At 40.7% G+C, this 20,665-nt stretch overlaps 1 long non-coding RNA gene across 4 annotated transcripts in view; it reads right to left on the bottom strand.

Annotated features, from left to right (window-relative positions):
• The window catches only part of LOC147822059 (uncharacterized), a 53,955-nt gene that overhangs the window by 13,147 nt on the left and 20,143 nt on the right, over positions 1 to 20,665 (bottom strand). For 2 of the 4 annotated variants that reach the window (XR_015446006.1, XR_015446008.1), the window contains one exon: positions 8,267 to 8,445. The exons of 1 other annotated variant lie outside the window; for it this stretch is intronic. This is a non-coding gene — a long non-coding RNA (uncharacterized LOC147822059). Of the gene's footprint in view, positions 1 to 8,262; positions 8,446 to 20,665 lie in introns of all 4 variants that reach the window. One more of the 4 variants, XR_015446007.1, reaches the window with a different exon arrangement.

Below are 20,665 nucleotides of genomic sequence, written 5' to 3'. Positions count from 1 at the left end.
GTGCTGAGAGTTCAGTGTTAAAAAATCTTCTGGAAGGGATTTCCTCAAAAACCTTCCCCAGGTAGAGGACCATGGGAGCAGTCCAAAACTTCCACACTGGACTGGGCATTCCCCTTGCTGGGATGAACCTTCCACAATACCCCATCTCTCAGGAGGCCAGAAAGGGGATAGCCCCTCCCATTAAGAGGTTCGTGGGCTTTGGGATACGAAGTCCCTGTCTGTCTCCATGGAACACCTCATTCCTGCCAGTACAAAAACTGAGGACATCAGATTATAAGCAGGTACAGAACTTGAGAAAGTTAACCAGAGAGTGGTAACTTTGCATCCTATTGTCCCCAATCCATATAGCCTCTTGAGTTTGCTGTCTCCTGAGCACCAAGCATATACTGTGCTAGATTTAAAGGATGCTTTTTTCATTGTGCCCCTCAACCCAGCTAGCCAGCCTAGTGTCACCTTCCAGTGGCCTGACCCAGTTTACTGGGACACATACCAATTCACCTTGACCCAGCTTCCTCAAGGATTGAAAAATACACCCACCCTGTTCAGTTAGGCCCCTCAGAAGGACTTGGTGAGTTTTGGATCCCACCACCATAACCTCACCCTGTTTCCCTATATGAATGGTTTGTTATTAGCTGCAACTATCTATTCAGAATGTCTGCAGGGGACATAAGAGCTTCTCTTTTTAATTTTTTTAAATAAATGGCACAGTGACATTTATTGTTTCAGCCTGGATAAAACATCCCTTTTTAAATTTCACACAGCAAATCAAGTTAAAAATGTCACTCATCAAATAAATGATAATTTAAACAAGAACTTGCTAAAGAAACCTCATCACAACAACATTTTAGGGTCTGATCACATTAAGACCATGGGGCCATAATGAACATCAACCAAGTGTCTCTTTTATAATTTGCAAGCTATTTTTCCTACAAGAAGGTATAACATGATTCCTTGAGTCAGATGATACATTTAGAAAAGAAATCATGATTTTTTTCTTTCGCTGTAACAGGCAGACTGATTTCTTCTTGTGATCAGGAGAGATGGTATGACTGCTGCCCTTCTCTTGCTGCTCTTAATAGTTTGTTGTGCATTATCTCAATGCTTGAGCAGTTTGGGAACTTAAGATTGTTCACACTAGTCATTACAGAGGGTAAAAAGTCATCTGGGTTTTCTATTGATTCAAACATCTTCCGGACAATTGTCAAAAGTGGACTCAGGCTATGGAAACCTCCAACAGGCAATCTCAGATTACCAATCACAAACTGGAGAAACAACCTTTGCTGCTCATTATCAAAATCACTAAGAATTTCAAACAAGAACTTCACAGCTCAGCTCTCATGGGTATAACCATGATCAGGCCTATAGCACTCCATCAAGGTTTTTGCATCCCAAATGTCTGCTTTAGTGCTACACAAGATCTGATCTAATTCCTCTGGGTAGAAGTACTGAAGATGACTGAGTGGGAGAATGGATTCAAATCCATCTCTGAAAGAGTCAAACTGCCTAGAAACACCTTAATTTAGTGTGCAAAAGATAACAAATTTTAGATACTCTCCCAAATTGTGGATTCTGACTGGGATATCCTTCCCTCCTTTCTTCAGTTCGATGTTGGGAAATCCTGGCAGGGTGAAATCCAATCCTAGATCTTCAACTGAGCAGTCATTCATAGTAAGTGTTTCTAATGCATAGTGTAGACTCTCTTTGGCCTGGGATTTGTCCTGTTCCAGCCTTTTCTTCTGTCTGACAATGTCCTCCAGGTGACACACTGATCTGGCTACAACAGAGTTAATGTCAAACAAATCATGCAAAGTCAAAGAAGTTTCTTGCTGCAATATCCACTTATAAAAGGGCAAGCCCAGGGGCAGGTCCACCAAACTGAAATCCATGATAGCCTTACCCATTAATTTTCCTAAGAAGTGAAACTTCATCTTAACCTTTGTGATATGAGCTGGCTTAGCTGTCCTACCAAAGGGAAGCACAAACAGGCCCCAGAGGTTTTGAATATACTTGGTCCCTTCTTGGCTTCCTTTTGGGTTGCTAAGAGTTACTTCTTCACCTCTCCAGAGACCCAAGTCAGCTCTCTCTAGTTCCTGAGATACAAGTGCATAAAACTCCAGTGTAAGCCCAAGACCTGTACCAATCTTGTTCTCATACTGGATTCTAACATGGCCTGGGAGATGCTAAGGTCCTGCATCACAGACTTGGCTTGTTTCAACAGCTCTTCTCTGTTCACAGTATGTTTTTTTCTATCCAATCTAGGTGCAACTCTGCTATCTTGAGAATCAGATTGGTTGATTTCTGGGTTGGTATCAAGTAATCTTTGCATTGCCCTGTCCCAGTCAAATGCAGTTACATAAAAAAGCATTTGTCAGGTATCAAAAGGAAAGAAAAATGGGCAGATTTTTCCTACATCAGTAAGACAGGTTGGAATGTTTCCTGTCATGATCACTAAAGGATCTTGAAGCTGCCTATTTGCTTTTGCTGTCAACTTACTGTTAATAAATTCATTAGTTTGAATAATCTCCTTGCATACTGTATTATCATACAAGTAATACCAGTATCTACTGATGGCATGTAGAACCCTTAGAAGAAGGATCACATCTAGGAATGGGTCTTCAAAGGTTATATTTTCAGGTGGTGAGGGAATGAGGTAAACTTCTAAAGGATTTTGATACTGAAGGGCACACTCCATCATGCCTCAATTCATCATGCTTTTTTACATTTCTAGGGGAAGTTTTAATTGAAGCTGTTTGGGCTCTTCCCCTTTTACCACCAACACAATCTTTAGTACATTCTTCATCTTCTCTCACAGATTTACACCATATTGTGTGAATATGATTCACATTAATATTAAATTCCTGAAAATATAGTAAGAGAAAAAAATTAATATTTAAAACTTTTTGATTTTGAAAAATAGGCTGCTTCTCCAGCTTCTCCTGGCTGAGAGTAGGAGTTCTCTTCTTATCCCCACTCGTGTGACTCCACAGAGAATTAATGCTCAGTCTCAGAAATATCATGACTGCCTGAGAAGAACATTCAGATACAACCCCAGGAGGTCAAGGTCTGCTTAAACTTGGAAAAGGGAGGCAGGGAGCTTGGAGTCACTTGGGCATAAAAGCCCTGGCAGAAATTAACACAGGGAGACAGAGATTTGTGGGGAGCAGAGGCTCCTGTCTCTCCTGTGGAGGAAATACACCCTTTTCTTTCCACCAAAATGACTCTTCCATATGTTTTTTGAGGCAGCTAGAGGCAATATGGACCTTCAGCTCTGGTAACAAAGTATTTTTCAACTTGCCCATTCAAAATCAATTTTCCTCAAAAAATTGTATTTTAGAAATTGTACATTGCTTGAATACATTGATTTCACAAACTCTATAATACTTTTTCTGCAAAACTTATCATTATGGTGAGGCCCAAATAATGTGTGTGCACATTTTTGGATAAAATCCCATTTATTTTATCCAGTTCTCTGAATACTTACTGTGCACCAAAGTTGCTGAAAAACTGTCTTTCAATGTTGTCTGTTTAGAAATTTGTCAAGCACAAAATATTCTCAGAAATAAAATAGGAAACCATACACTGAGCTGAAAATTACTGTAATCTGGTTTTTTTCCTAGGGATAATTTATCTTTATATTTTTCTGGATTCTTATTTTTATTCTGAGGTAAACTCTATCATCCTAGGAATTTTGTTCAAGTCTTGATCAAATGGAAAGGTCTCACAGAAATTTCCTCTGAAAAGTGTGAATGGAAACAGACCAGTGTGTGCCTCTCCTCCCAGCTGACCTCATATACTGTGCATTCAGAACACTGCAGCCTTTGGTCATCCTCTGGGACCAATTTCCAGGGAAGATTTCTTGGCCCAATTCCAGAGAGAAAAGTTCAAGTATTTAATGAGCTCTAGAGTTTGTCTTTTCCCTTAGAAGCCGGACATTTAGAACATAAATACTTCATCTTCTCATGTGATAATTGATGTTTCTTCTGAACTTCAGTTATTTACTTTCTAAATTCACACATAATTATATAAATTTTCCAGGAATAGTCTTTACATTTGAGTGATTAATCAGGATTTTTTTATTAAGAAGTTAAAGAAGAAATTTCCTGAATCATACTTTCTTTGCAATTGACACTTTGAAGGAGAGAACAATCAAATTTTTCACCTGGAAATGTTTTATACCTAAATGAATAACTTGGCCAAAGACATAATGCCTATTCACTAGAAATAAGTAGAAAACATTACAATTCAAAGAAAAAAAGTAATCCAATACTTGTTACATTTTGTTTAATAATAGTAATTTCCTTCAGTCTTTTTCTCTGTGGGAAAAAAAACTAATATGGGTGTGTACTTTTAAGTTTGAAAAATTATTATAATACAGTATAATCAGTATTTTATCCTAATTTTATGATTCAAGATATTCTGCCAGGATTGGGTATGTTAGCCTATTACTAAGGAGCCCCCTCATGTCTTATGCATTAGACAGGTCTCCAGTCTTCACTTGCAAAATTGAGAGGATAAATAGACATCTTCAGGCTCCACAGGAATGGGGCAGAACCTACATTCTGGTTTGTCTGGCTGGCTGGCTTTATCTACAGTCTACATTCATGTAGTATATTTTGTCATTTTAGTTTACTTGATTTTTTATTTTTATAAAAGATAAAATAAACAGAAAGACATAACCAGCCTGGACACTATCATACATTTTGTAATGATTAGTGTTAAAATACCTACTTTGTTTTATCTTCACATAAGTTGTTATCTTGAGAAGAATAAGAAGAAATTAAAGCATAATAGTAAAACTGAAATATTTTATTAAGGGGTAATTGAGAGTTAGGATGGGGTTTTTTTTGCAGAACTTTTCTGTGATGGTGAATTATTAGCACTGCTTTATGAAGACAGAGTAATCATGACTAATGTCAATATCTAGAGAACATATCATTCACAAGCACATAAATTACAACTTGTTTAAGTGTTCTTCCCAAGTGAGTGGGTACTGTAGAGATGTGCAACACACTGACTCAGATTTGATTCTGTTTATTTACAGTTGCCTATGGAGAGAAGCTAGTGCCTGGAAAGATCTCTGAGCCCAGAAAAGTGGTTTGATTTCTCCTTTTTAAAACATACTTTCAGTTGGGGAGTGCTCAAGGGGAGAGCAAGTAGAATTATACAGAAGAAAAACAAAGGCAGATTAGGGGAAGCAAGAGGAAGTTTCACATACTAGGTGAGCTGCAAAACATCCTGAAGCTGCAGTAAGTTTTCTGCCAAATAGGATGTGGGTATTTGGTTTTTGTCCAAGAACAAGCACAAAATGGTGATGTTGCTCAAGATGGAGGTGGCTTGGCTTTCATCGCCCCAACTCTTGTAACCATGATGTCAAAGAGTTGACTTAATTAGAGCCTTTTGAGTGTACAAGGGATAATAGTACCACCTCATATACATCAGTTAAACAGAGGCTAAGCACTGTTTTACAAAGTTGATTATGCAATTAAGAATACGGGGGTCAATCAAGAGCCCCAGAAAAAACAGGATGAGGGGACCAGTCAGTCCAATGATGAGGGTAATTACTCAAGGGCTCCAATTGAACAGGTTATGATACCATGAGTTTTTATTTTCCCTCCCCTTCTGAAGTCTATTTAGATTTTCCTTGACCTTTTGAAGAGTATCTTGGATTACACCAGACCTGTTGGGATAGAAATAACATGCCTCCCCTAGAGCTGCACATATTCCCCCAAGTGTCAAGAGCACTAGACCAAGTCCCTTTTGATTTTGGAGGCCAATTTCAGCTAGTGACTCTACCTGGGAGTGAAGAGTCTCAAGGGTATATTGCAGGCTCCCCAGGTCAGTAGCTACCTGCTCTGATAAAGCTGAGAGTCCAAGTTCTATAGCCAATGTGGCAGTTCCAAGTTCTATAGAACCAGCTACCCCTAACCCCATCAAAATTGGGATATCTGTGGGGACTGCTCTCTTTTGTCTGTATGGTAGTCCTGGGGGTGCTATGAAATCCCATCCTTGTGGTCCTCTGTACACATATACTTGAGGGAGAACTTGGACCAGGATGCACAAAACATCAGGTCTAGTTACTCCCTCAGGAATTTTGACATACCTAGTGAGCCCAGAGGTACCAGCTAGCCTAGTGCTATTAGGGGCAATATAACCCTTCAAGATCTCTAGAGTCAAGATTTGGCTACATACAGCATGAAAAATGAACTGACTCATAAGATTAGAAGTTGCCAGACAGGTTGAATTTCCATAAATTTCACAAATTGTCAATGGGGAATTTGTAGAGGTTCATGCTGAGGCAGTGTTTAAGGTATTGACTGGGTAAAAGGCCCCCACATTCACATAACAAGGAGGCTTTGCTTTTAGACAGAGCCAACAGTCTTGAGCCAAATCTTGTTTCATCAGGTTCAACATAGCATGGACATCTCCCAGCATGGAGAATAGGTAGGGAGGGAGCATGTGTGAGGGGTCCACTTTACTCATAACTAAGGGTGGATACTTCAAGGGAGGGATAACAGGGCGAGGCTCAAGCAAGTGGTCCTTTACTTCTATTAGGGGTCTATTAGCTGTCTCGCTGCCCAGCTTAGCTACCAGGTCTGAAAGTTAATGATTGTCCTGGGTCAGAAATTAGTCTGGGGTGCCAGAAGCATAAGTCTCAATTCCATCCTGTGGGCAATTTAAAGACCCAGGGTCTTTGTATCAGGATCATGACTCAACACCCATGTTTCCATACTATGAGATCATTGGTGGTATTTGGCCCCCTGCTATAGGAGCTGATCTTTTCACAGCCCCAACTAGGGCAATGGAAAACATTTAGGGATCCACAGCTATGCTGTCCAGATGGATTGAATCCTGGACATGTGTAAAACTAATGGCCTCCCAGGTCAATAGAATGACAGTAGTAGCCCCCAAAATCTTGCCCAACCAATTTACACAGGCAATTTAAGCTGCCAAGAGCAGATGGTGCCAAAAGTAACATTACCTACAATTTCTTGCAAGGTAAAGGAGATGAGGGGAAAGGAGTACCTTTCTCCCCATTGCATTTCCCCAGAGCTTGATTTCCTCAGTCCAAAGACAATAAGGACAAGCCTCACAATCATTACTGGGCTAGTCTTGGCTTTAAAGGGTCAGATCCCGGTTTGGTGTTTACTTTTTCACCCACTTGACATGAGAATGGTGAACCCATGTTGAGATTCCATCAACCTTGAGAGCTGAGGGCATTGTGAGGAAGGCAACGTAGCATCCCTTCCAGGCCTGAGTCAGTCTTTCACTCCAAAAAGCCTTGATGAAGACAATAGGATGGAAAGGGTAACACTGCATAAATCTGGACAGGAGCTGAGTAGCTCATACTCAGGAGTGAACAGTTTTCTATACCTGTTGGAGAGACTGGAGATACTTTAACAGGAACTCGTTAGAAAATTCTTCTAGTACCTCACTTTTAACCTTGGGGAGAAAGGGTAGGCAGTCTTCCAAACATAAATTCAAAGGAGTAAAACCTGCTTTATAAGGGGTGCACCTTACTCTAATGACAGACAATGGCAGCAGGCTGACCTACCCTACACCAGTTTCAAATATCAATTTGGTATCTATGAAAACCAGGAGGTAGCAATAGCCACCCACTGGTAGTTTGATCTCTGTGAAACCCACTTCTAAGTTTTCTCCAGGATTCAAATCTTGGAATGTGACCATAAAGGTGACCCTGGCCTGGATTTACTTGTACACAGGTCGGGTACCTAGAGAAGCCTGGCAAGCCAGCTCCTGCAACTTTGAAAAGAAGTAACTTGGAGCTAGAAATTCAGTCATCTTGGAGCTCCCCAGGTGTATGACTGGATGCAGTTGCTGGATGAGCTGTCCTCCTAATGCCTGAGGGGGCTGGGTAGATGAAGCTGTCTGAACATTTCTGCCAGTCCTAGGGATCTTTCTTTGCTTGAAGCAGGATTACTTCTTTACCTTCCTCTGTATTGTAAGTGGGTCTAGTCAGCAGAAAAGGGGGAGGAGGACTCATAGTAGGCAGGATGACTAAGGGTTCAGCTGGCCTCAGGGCTGTCTCTCTGGCTGCAGGATCTGCAAGTTGACTTCCCTTAGCCTCAGTGTATTGTTCTTTTGGTGACCCCAAACATGAAGGATGGATATCTTCTTGGGAAGCCATACCACCTCTAGGAGAGACAATATCTCCTCTTTGTTCTTGACAGTTTTCCTATGGCTGTTAGGGCCTTTCTCTCCTTGTAGATGCTCGAATGGACATGTAAAATACCAAAAGCATACCTACTATCAGTGTATATATTTATCTTCTTTTCCTTTCCCCATCTCAAGGCCTGGCCAAGGTGATCAGGTATGCAGTTTGGTCTGAGGTCCCCTCAGGCAGAAGCTGGGCCCAAATGTCTTGATCAACTGTAGTCACTGCAGCACCTGTCCTTCACACCCTGCTTATCACCATGCTGCTTCCATCTGTGAGGATGATAGCAATTGTCTCTGTCAAGATGGAGTTCATTAAGTTCAATCAGCCCCCCTGCATCTGGTCCAGCACTTTCTCATGGTTTTGAATTGGGGTTTTGGGGTCATCATCTGGCATCAGTGTGGCCAGATTGAGAACTACCCCTGCTGACAAGAGAATGTGAAGCTGGTTGAGCAAGAGGCTTTGATACTGAGTGACATCCATTTATTAGTAGCCCCCCCTCCCCAGAGAACAGTCTGTACTGAGTGAGGATCAGTTAGGACTAGGTCCTGTTCACGGGTCAATTTATCATCCCTCTTGACCAATAAAGCTGTGGCAACTACCACCCAAAGACATGAAGACCATCCTGTAGACACTGGATCTAATCTTTTAGAGAGAAAGGCCACAGGGCACTTCCAGGATCCCAAGGACTGTGTCATGTCTCCCTTGTGGATCCCTCTTACCTCATGGATGAAGAGATTAAAAGGGTTGACAACATTTGGCAGTGCCAGGGCCAGGGCTGATACCAGAGCTCTTTTAAGATCCTGGAAGGCCTTTTCTTCATCTATTCCACATTCTAGGGGTTGATTTCCTCCCATAGAAGAATGGTGGGATTGCACTATCTCAGCAAACCCAGGTATCTATAGGTGACTGTATGGAGGTGAACCTAGAAATTATCATACATGCTTCTTGGTAGTTTGTGTGAGTATCTGGAGGATGGACCTTTTCCTGGCCTGGGGCAAAGCTCTTCTTCCTTCTGAGTTTTTATCCTCTGAGTATGATACTTTAGGGGCACAGAGTTGTGCCTTTTTGGCCGAAACACAGTATCCTAAAACATCTAGTAGCTGAACAAGCTGTCATGACCCTTGCAGGCATTCTGAATAGTAACAAATCATCCATGTATTGAAGCAGGTTGAGGTTCAGGTGGTGGGATGGAAAACCCACAAAGTCCTTCTAGAGGGGCTTGCCTAACAACTGTGGGTGCATTTTTGATTCCTTGAGGCAGCCAGGTCCAACTGAGCTGACATGAGTGGCTGGAAACAGGAACAGTCCACTTGAAGGAGAACATAGGCTTGTTAGCTGGGGCAAGGCACACACTGAAAAAAGCATCCTTTAAATCTAGCACAGTATATATGTGCTCCTCAGGAGACAGCACACTCAGGAGTGTATTTGGGTTTGTGACAATAGGGGACAGAGTTACCACTGGCTGGTTGACTTGTCTCATGTCCTGGACTGACTTGTAATCTGACATCCCTGGTTTCTTTACCAACAGGAGCGCGGTGTTCCATGGGGACTGACAGGGAGTTGATATTCTAAAGTCTAGCAACCTCTTACTGTGAGGCTATCTGCAGTCTGGCCTTCTGAGAGATGGGGTATTGTCAAACTCACACAGGGATGGATGTTAACAAGAGCTCAACTATCACTGGAGGGTGGTGAGCATCCAAACCCAGTGGATTAGTTTGGACCCACATGTTTGGGAATTCCACCTGTAGCCTATCCAGTAAGCCCCCAGGGCTTGTTTTCTCTGGGTTTTCTTCTCCAGAGAGGAGATACTCCTCAGACAGGGTGGTGGTTAAGGATATTTGATATGAAGGGTAGAACATCTGTGCCTCAGTTTGAGTGAAAGAAATGACTGGTCTTAGCTTATTAAGGAGGTCTCATCTTAGCAAGGGGAATGGGCATTCCAGTGTTACAAGAAAAGAGAGAGTAACATGTTTTTATTCCAAGCCCAGCATTTGCTCACGCATGAGCAGGCAGTTTTGGATTGCTCCTGTAGCCCCCTGGATGGGAATGGTTTCTAATGAAAGTCTCTCCAAGGACTTTTTTACACTGACAGTGTACAACAAGAAATGGACCCATTGAGCCCTACTTCAACATTTGCCAGGGGCTCCCAGGGACCAAAAGAGAAAAAGCCCTGGCCCCCTCAGCCTGAATCTTTCTTTCCCCCAGAAGTGGGGAGGGATAGTACCTTGGCAAAAGACCCATGGGGACACTCATTTTTCCAGTCCCCTTCCTCCTTGCAATAGGCACATTGATTTCTGCCCAATGGTGGGCATCCTCCTGGATTTCTAGGCACCTGTTTTCTGTGTTTCCTGGAGTTGGGTCCCACTGAATCTCCTCTGATGGATACTGCCAAAGATCTTTGCTTGTGTCTTTACTGGTATGTCTGCTATAGCTGTGGCCAATTTTTATTTTTATGAATCCCTATTGTCAAAAACCTTTTGAGCCACTTCTAACAGCTGAGACACTTTCATTCCTGGAAACCCTCCAATTTTTGTAATTTCCTCCTAATATCAGGTGTAGACTGGGTAATAAAAGCCAGATCTATAGCTCTTGGGTCCTTTGGATCTGAGGGGTCAAATACGGTATAAACTTGGAAGTCCTCTCAGAGTCTCTCCAGGAATACAGTGGGGGACATTTCTGGTCCCTGTGTTACTTCAGTGGTTTTTGACAGATTTATGGGTTTCTGAGCTGCCACTCAGATCTTGTTCAACAAGTTCTGGCACAAGGTGATCCAAGCCTCTCTCCCCCTTGAAGAATTTGGGTCCCATTCGGGTCTTCCAAGGGGAAGCTGTGTTTCAGCAGTTCATGGGCCTCCTCCTATGAATTCCCTCTCAATAAAACCTTTCCAGTGTCAAACCTTGTCCTGTCCTACTACTCAGTGGTGAACACGGTCAATAACAACTATTGCCAGTCATCTCAGTTTGGTAGAAGAGTCCTAAAGATCGAGTTGATCAGGGAAAATTACATTTCTCAGAGAATGGTGGATTCTGGGTTTTCCAGTTGTAGAGGTCAGAAGTGGACTAGGGAACATATACCAGGATGGGCTGGTTCTTGGGCCTGCCCCATCAGGAGGAGGGGCCTCCCTCAAAGTCAGAGGAGCCCCTGGACTGCATCTTTCTGAGGTGGTGACCTCCTGATGGGATCAGAGATTCTCTCATATGGGAGGAGAGGTAGCATGAGAAGTAGGGGAAGAAAGGAGAGAATTGGGGGCAGGAGGGTCTGGATGGACAGAAGAGAGGAGTGAACTAGGGTTATTTGGAGCTGGACAGGGGAGGACTTCTGCAGCATTTGACTGCTACAGGGCAAGTTTCTGCTTTTCTGGAGTTTGATCATGAGGGGCACAACAGCTTTTAGAAAGAAGCACCTTTGAATAGGCCTTTCAGGTGCAGGCTTGTAACCATGGTGGAGGGTGCTGCACTAGGTTAAACCAGGAATTGATGTAAGGGAAATTATCAGGCTGTCCTGGTGACCCTGTAACAACCCTCCAAAGTGCTTGGACCATGGCAGGGGCAAGGGAGCCCTCAGAGAGCCAACCCACACTGAAAGAGGACCACTTGAGTTCACAAAAGTTCCAGGCAAACAAAAAGTTTGTGCTTTGACATTTTCACCCCATACTCATCAGAAAATCCTGAGGAAATGTTTCTAAGCATGCAAATCCAGGGCATAACAGGTTGCTTGGATGATGATCCCATGGTAGAGAGACTTACGGCAGGCAGGTTATACCCAAGATAGGAGTTGGAAGAACAGATAAAAAGAAAAGAAACCTGAGCAACATGAGGGAGAAGATACCAAAGGGGTCACCATTTAGAAGGGCCTGACAGCACACTGATTTGTAGGGTGATAAAGGTAAATCTCTGTTAAGAGTTTCTGCAAGTCTCCAGAGGAACCATGAACCCTGTATTGAAGTTGAAGGCTCAGATGGCACTGATATTTCCACGGGAGAAAAGTGAAGAGCCTCCAAAATGCTTTCTCTATAAGGGTCATAGGATAGCCTCATCTGCAAAGTCCACAAGGGTCCAGAGTTTAAAGGGAGGGGAAAAGGTTCCCTTAGGACCACAAAGCTACCAATGGTCAGAGGATGTCCTCAAAACTTGGTTTAAGGAGTTAGAAACCCAAGTGGGAAAACACTGATGGACATAGGCTGGAGTCACTCAAGCCAGAGGTCAATAAAAAGAGATAAGTGGTGGGGGCTGGGGATTTAGGTCAGTGGTTTCTCTGCCTGCTGCACAAGTGCCAGGACCTGAGTTTGATCTCTGGAACCAAACAAAAACAAAAACAGAAAGAAAAGCTTTCAAAAAAACAAAAATAAAGCACATAAGTGGAACTGACTGAATTAAATATTCTCCGGCACTTGGCCATGGGCAGGACACAAGGAAGGTGAAAAGGTGGCAGGAAAGATGGACTAGAAAAAGGGACTCAAAATCAGCCTGATCCCAAATCTGAAAGGCACCTCCATATGCCAATCAGTCAGCTTCTGATCAAGGGAAGAATGCTTAGGACACAGGCCCAGAAGATAGAGAATTTGGCCCTGTCAGAGCCAGTGAGGTCTGTCCCAAAGTACGATGTGTGAGGCACAGAAGGGAGAGTGTTGGGGAGAATAAGACAGGCCAGAAAGCAGTTGGGGGAATCTGAGTGTCAAGAGGTCAGCCACAATTAGGAGAAAGAAGACAGCTCCCAGTGTTTGGGGACAATGGGAGTATCTGGACATAGAGAAAAAAGCCTGTTTGTGTGGTGTACCCTTGAAAGATGTCAAGAAAGACAAGGGGAAAGGGTGTTCCTCTGTGGGGAGTAACTACTCAGTTGATCAACTGGCTGTGGGCCTCTCAGCTGCTTGATGGACAGTCCGGGCTTTAGGGTATATTTATCTTGTTGCAAGAGCACCCACTTGGTGTTTCTTAGATGCATCCAGGGAATCACAGTATATCATCACTCAGACCCTGTAACTCCATGGAAGACAAGTTTCCTGCTTCAGTGTGGGCACAGTTGGGACAGCCCCTAACTTATGCTCCCCATTACAGTCACTTTCCTGATCATACAATAGCCATTCAGAGGTTAAAACATCCCATGCCCTTCCCTGGGGATTTCCCACATTTGCTGAGTTTCAACCAGACCAGATCAGAGTAGTAGGCCACCTCAGTCAGTGTGCTGACCTTAGGAGTGGTATGAGGAGTGCCTTCCTCAAGGACTACTGTTTTCCAAAACAACCAGAGGGATCTGTATATTCAGACCAGACCAGATGGATTCCAGAAAATTTGAAAAGCTTCTCAGGCATCTCTGCAGTCCCATCAGTGTCAGCAGTGAGTGTACAGAGCCCTGGAACATCTCAGAGGACACCTTCCCTAGAGTTTCTGCCACAGACAGAAGGGACCACAGCAAGACTGGTCCACCATTCATGGCAATCATGCTGGGGCCTCCAGCTGTTCTACCAAGAGAGTTGAAACAATTAGAGATGCACCACACTCTGAGTCAGATTTGAGTCCATTTATTCAAAGCCAGTGACCCAGAGAGGCTAGTGTTTAGAAAGATCACTTGGCTGAGAGACATGGTTTGATTTGGCCTTTGAAATAATGCTTTCAGTTGGGGAGGGCTCAAAGGGAGAGCAAGCATAATTTCATAGAAGCAGAGCAGTGCCAGATTAGTGAGGAGCAAAAGGAAATTTCACAAACTAGGTGAGCTACGTGACATCCTGCAGCTTCAGCAAGTTTTCTGCCAAGCAGGATGTGGTTTTTTTCTACTTTGTCTATCACAAGCACAAAATAGGAGTGAAGCTCAAGGTGGAGTCTGGTTGGCTGCCACATGAGAAACTTTCCAACTTTTTTGCTAATTTAAGATAAGAAAGGAGAAGGGAGGAACTAGGTAGGATAGGCTGGGAGAAGGCCTTAATGAGAACATTCATATATAAGGAGATAAGATGAAGGGAGGGAATAGTCAATAGGTATGGGAGGAGGAGGAAGAAAGAAGAGAAAGGAGGGGAATATAAATGAAAAGTGATACAAGTAAGGGAGAGTGAATCCAATTAAACAATTAGCAGATACATGTGTTCTAGAATGATAGAAAGCCTTTGAAATATCCTGGGCATGAGAAAACCTAACAAAACAAGGTAAGACCCTCTATGTGCACACACAATAGCTTAATGCTTACAAAATCACACACATTGTGATTCTGCATCCTTATGGGGGCATCTGGACTGGAGACCAGTATTTCCTCTAGAATTCCACTATGGGACAAGGCCTAATAAAAGGAGGAACATGAAAATTCTGTTGTCTTTCCCTGTGTCTCCTCTCAGCCACATGTAGGAGAGGCTATTTCCTGCAGTCTGGAGCTGAGCTACACCCTCTGTGGTGACCTCTGTCTTCTGCCAGGCTTGCCCTTGGGAAATCTGTACCACAGCTGCCCTCATGGCCTCTGCTCTTGGGGGTGAGGATGAGAGGAAACATGGGGTCTGCATAATCTGTGTGCAGGTCCCAACCACAGAGAAATGCCTCAATTCCCACGTCTGGTTCCTGGATGCTTGGATTCCCAGTGTTGATGCATTTCCCTGATTACTTTGACAGCCTCTGAATAAAGCAGAGGTCCTGGGGCTTCAGAATCTTCACTGAGTTGAGGAGCTGCACATGCCCTGACTTCCACACCTCTTTGCATCCCTGCTCCCAGCCTTGGACTCCAACATCCCACAAATCATCCTGTGCCTGTGCTCTGGCCAGCAGCAGTGTTCAGAGCACCTTGTTTTCTATATCCTGGCCTTTTGTGTTCTGCTGTTTCCCTTCAATGGGCTGGATGTGGTCATCACAACCTGGGCTCATACTCTCTGTCTCACTCCACAGAGAATTTCCCACTGTGGCATCTGCTCTTCCACAAGCCAGGCACTAGGCCATTTTCCTCAGTCCCTTGATTTCACTCTTTTGTGTCCCAGCTCCCCTTTTTTGGACTCCAACCTAACTCTTTAGAGCATCTCATGGTCTGTCTGGAGAGATGTGATTGTTGCATCATGAAGACCAGAAAATGTGGAGATGTCTGGTCTTCTACACCACTTACCAAAATAGAGAAAGTGATTTCAGATACCTCTCAGCAGGAGTGTTGTTGAAATCCTTCCCCTGCTTGTTGTACTTAGGCTGAGGGTGAGGGGGCTTCCTACATGGCATCAGACCCAAGGCTGCCTCACTGGACAAGGAAATTCTGGGAAGCATAACTATGTTCCTCCTAGTAAGGCTCTATCTCTAGTAGCAAACTTGGCACTTGTAATATGAGGAGGTTTCTCTCTTATCAGCATGAGCAAGGGCAAATTCTCCTCCATACTGAACAACCATTTATCCTTTGCCTGTGAAGTACTTCATTTACTCCTGTTTATAAATACCCTATATCTGAGTTTTACCTGATTGCTAGTTCTCTCATGTATGAACCTAGTGACCCTAAGGCTCCACAATCAGGAATTGCTAGATATTTTCACTTAAGTATTGAAGATATACATTAACTCAGTAACAGAAATAAGACAGAAAATTAATATATATAAAATACTTTGTAGAAATATTTTGTACTGGATTTGATTGCTCATTACATTCATTGGGACAAGTAGAGTTTACACATTTTTGGCATGATTTAATAGAAAACAGTCCCAAAAATATAAAGAAAAAGAAGAGAACAAAGAAGGAAGAAAAGAGTAAAGAAGGAAGAAAGGATGGAGGGAAAGAAAGAGGGAAGGAAGGAAAGAAGAAGGAAGAGAGAGACGGAGGGAGAATAGAAGGAAAATAGCATAACAGAGAAAACAGAAAGAGAGTAAGTATGGAAGGAACCTGAAAGAACAAATAAAAGCAGAAATGAGCAAAGAAACAATGTAGCAGTAGAACAGTGTGGATAGGGTCAGTTAGAAAAGGGCTGAGTTGAGGTACCAATGGATTTTCAAGTTTCAGAAGTTGATTGCACACTTGTAAGTGTGATGTTATACACAGAAATGATTCTCAAAGCAATAGCAATGCATAAGAGAGGTTTCGTTTGCACATAAGTTGTAAAAATCTACAATAAAACTTCCTCTCCCTTTTTGAAAAAAAATAACTTTCAGTAAGCCTTTCCCAATTTTGAATTCACATTCTTTACATCTAAACTCTAAAGACAAGTCTCTTCCAAAAATTGGTGGATCCAATGTAATTCCTTACTTTGTGCAAAGTGTGGAAGCATGTTGTAACCACTGTAAGCACTGAGGAATCTCAGTTACATATTAAACCATAGGTAAAGCCAACTATGAGCAGATGTGAGCAAATAACTTCCATTCCAACCAGTGAACCTGTAATTGAGAGAGCTTATATTAGCTCAACAAGTCTTCTCTGTTCATCACTATCAAACATGTATAATAACTAATGTGATCAACTTGTTCAAATACTCATTCCTGGCAGTATTTGTTTAAAGGCATCCGGGAGAATTTGAGCAAGTGTTTTAGTCGAGAGGGGAAACAACATGCATGAATTTGTCAGAATTTGCACGAAGTAGTGGGAAGTTATGGAAAGTATTCCATAGCACACTGGAAATAAGCATGCAAACACACATGCATGCACTCACAAACAAAATCAGATACATAGACTCCTACAACAGAGTCATCAGTGGAGTAACTACAGATTAAGAAATAATCATGAAGCTGCAAATGAAACAACAGAAGTATCTAAACAGAATGAATATTAAGAAAATTCAATGAATGATAGTATAAAATAACACAAAACAGTAATGGAACAAGAAAAATGTGAGGATATACATGTCAACACTTTTTTAACAATAAGAAATTTAGGAAGCCATTGGTTAAGCAGTTCAAAGGATCCTTGGAAGGATAACTATAGACACTTGAGTCTATGCAGGAAAATAAATGACAAATGTAATAACATAAAAGGAAATGTGGCAAATATTGGAAATTTTAATTTCAATTACTTCAAAACTAAAGGACTGAAGGAAAATTATACTATTGTATAATGTATCTAAGCCATATATAAAGATAACATTTATTTGAAAAATAAGTGGGGAAAATGGATCAATATAATTCAAGGGATCTTTCCTGATTGTTTAGTAAGGTTTGGATATGTACCTTAAGAGTACAGTGTTTGCTTATTGTTTTTCATGACCTAAGTTCAATCCCCAACACCAAAAAGTTGTATATATATTTGGTAGACATTAGAATAATATGGGGTTAAAAACAAAGTTTGTTACTGCATGGAGAGCAAAAAATAGAATAACAAGAATAAAATAAATATTTCAACAAGTCCTCAGAAAATTTAAAATGGGAAGTAAAATAAATTATGAATATTCTGCTGATGAATTTGATGATTAAAAAGCAAAGTTCTTTAAAGGTACTTTAGAAGAAATAAGTAATATGAGTAATTACTTAATAAATTATTTTATGAAAATTATTCATATGAATAAAATCTGCAGAATAGTTTTTCTTTGTAGAACAATTCCTCATCTGTGCTTCACACTGAATATTGGATGAGCTCCCTCTGAGTATGTGGAAGATAACAGAGCCAAAAGATAAGAGAACTTGAGCACTGAGTTACTAGCCAAAAACAGCCAACCCAAAAGTAATCTGAACAACAGGGTGAGCATGAAATACGATAAATTCAGGTAATAGCCATGAATATTGTTTTGTGTTGAGCGTGTCTATTCCTGAATGTTTCATCACTCTGGGAAAACTGTTTCATACACCATCTGATAATTTATTCTTTCCTTTACTAAATTCATTTTCTGTATCTAAGTTCATATTTGTGACTTTGAAGCTTTAGCCCCCAATGCCAAGCACAGTGTCTTCTATTATCAACTGTACAAAACATTGAACAATGCACACATTTCAGTGACTGCTGTTTTAGTAAAGCATAATAGCAGTGTTACTGCCTAGTCAATAATTACTAGGATGTAAAATCAGGTGTTCATATTTTGCTATTCTGTATTATGAGCTTTTAAAAATCATATATATATATATATACATATATATATATATGTATATATATATATTCCATAGCACACTGACCTGGCACCATGATAGAGGGCATGAAATATTACATTATTTCAGAGAAATAACTTCCATTATATGATCTCTGTAGTGATATGAGAAATAAATGATTGAGCAAATGGAAATAGTTTAAATGTTTCTTATGGCCAAGATATTAAATTACATTTATTTAATAACATGATATAAATACTTTATATTCTATGAAGTAAAGAAAATAAAATAGGACTAATTTATTTCAAATTTGGGAATTTCTTCAATTTAACTATTGGTTTCCAAGTCAGGGATTCTACTGACAGGTTTGCCAACAAAAATTAATAGTATAAATTTTTCAACTCATACAAATACATTAAAATGAATGCAAAAAAATACAAAATCAAAGCAAAGTTTTTGCAATGATTCTGAATATTGAGCATATACAGAAAACATGTTAAATTTGCAAGATACAACTAAACAGATCATTAGATATAAAACTTGAAAGTAAATAAAGTGGCAAATATTATACAAGAAATTACAGATATATTAAATGCATAGAGACATATATTCATAACCAATGATCTAGAAGATCATGCATAGGAATGTCAATAATTAATACAAATTTTTTCTTTTATATAGTAATTATCATGTTCCATATTATCTTCAACATTAGGACATATTACTTTCCTATAACATCTTTTAAATTCAATATTATCTGTATTCTGAATCCAAAATTGCAAAGCCTTGGCTGTGCTTTTTTCCTTTTTATGTGTTATGTTTATATATTAAATTAATAAAATATTCATAAGACAAAGATATTTTAAAACATTTCTTATGTATTAGATATTATAGTAATGGAAGCCATCTGATGATAATAGTATTCATTGTTATTCCTCTCAATGTTTTACTACCACCTTCTAAACAGACAGATATGGAATTATTATAGATCCAGTGCATTTCATGATACTGACTGTTAGAATTTGAGTGAAGTAATGTAGGTTGTACACTAGATTGTTGGCAGATCTAGAACCTAAATGCCAAAATCTTGATTTTAAAGAGATTTCTCAAAATATTGTTGCTATTAATCTCTATTATAAGCAGAATGACTAATACAAAATTCTCTAAAATTAGAGTATGCATAAGTATGGTATGATGTCATTTTCAATACAACAAACATATTTTCTTGTTTGCACATTAGTTGCCCATGAAGCCACCTGTATTTACTCACAGATTAACATATATTTTATGATTGCCAGATGAAATATAAATATCTAAAATCTGTGCCTGGCAATATCCATGATCATGTTTGCTAAGGCAAGGAGAGCTGGAGAGTACAAAAGAGCAAAAAAAATTTTTTTGTTAAAAATGGACTACATAATCTCCCATTTAAAAAAAGAAAAGACAATGTAAATATTTAGCACTATTGTGATATTAACTGCCTGCAGTCCACTTTCTTCTGCATGATTCTACAAACAGAATATTTCACTTCTTTGTTTCTGAGATTGTAAATGAGAGGGTTCAGCAAGGAGATCACAATAGTGTAAAACACAGAAGCCACCTGATCCTTTCCCAAGGAGTAGAAAGTCTTCAGTTTTAGGTAAGTAAACATCATAGTACTGTAGAAGAAGGTGACTCCCAGGATATGGGAGGTACAGGTGGAGAATGCTTTTTTCTTTTTTTTTCTTTCTAGCAGTAGAATTAATTTTAAGGATAGTGGAGAGGGTGGACACATAAGATCCAGACATGGCGATGACATGTTGGAGCCAGTACAAATGAATATAATAATTTCAACCTCAAATGTGTCACTGCAGGACAGGGCTAAAATTGGGGATGTGTCACAGAAAAAGTGCTGGATGACGTTAGACTTGTAGAAGTGCAATCTGCTTATGCAAACTGCATTCACAGTGGAAATCACAAAGCTAATAAGATAGAAGCCATCCAGCAAGGCATGGCACAGTCTTGTGGACATAATGACCAGACAGTGCAAGGGGCTGCAGATAATTACATAATGATCAAAGTCCATTGAGAAGAGAAGATATCATTCAGTGCTAGCCAACAGACTAAAAAAGAACATCTGTGTGAAGAAGCCCACAAAGAAGATGCTCTTGGAAGAAGTCAGTAAGATCTGTATGATTTTAGGGGTGATGACACTTGTGTAGCTGAGGTTGAGAAATGATAGGTAAGTGAGAAAAAATTACATGGGGTTGTGAAGCTGGGGATACAGGCAAATGATCAGTATCATCCCCACATTCCCCAGCACAGTCATCAGGTAAATCAGGAGAAAGAGCACAGACAGGACCAACTGTGTCTCTTCAGAGTCTAAGGTGCTATTTGTCATGAAAGTATCTTATTTCTCCATCAATTTTGAAAGATAGTTTTGCAGGGTACATCAATCTGAGTTGGAGGCTGTTTTCCTTTAGGGCTTGGAGTACATCACTCCAAGCTCTTCTTTCCTTGAGGGTTTGCGTTGAGAAGTCTGCTGTGATTCTGATGGG

The sequence above is a fragment of the Heterocephalus glaber genome, unplaced genomic scaffold (genome assembly GCF_053883595.1).
Source record: "Heterocephalus glaber isolate CG9 unplaced genomic scaffold, H.glaber_assembly_v1.0 deba00001673, whole genome shotgun sequence".
Lineage (NCBI taxonomy): Eukaryota > Metazoa > Chordata > Mammalia > Rodentia > Bathyergidae > Heterocephalus > Heterocephalus glaber.
This window is presented reverse-complemented; position numbering and strand designations above follow the sequence as displayed.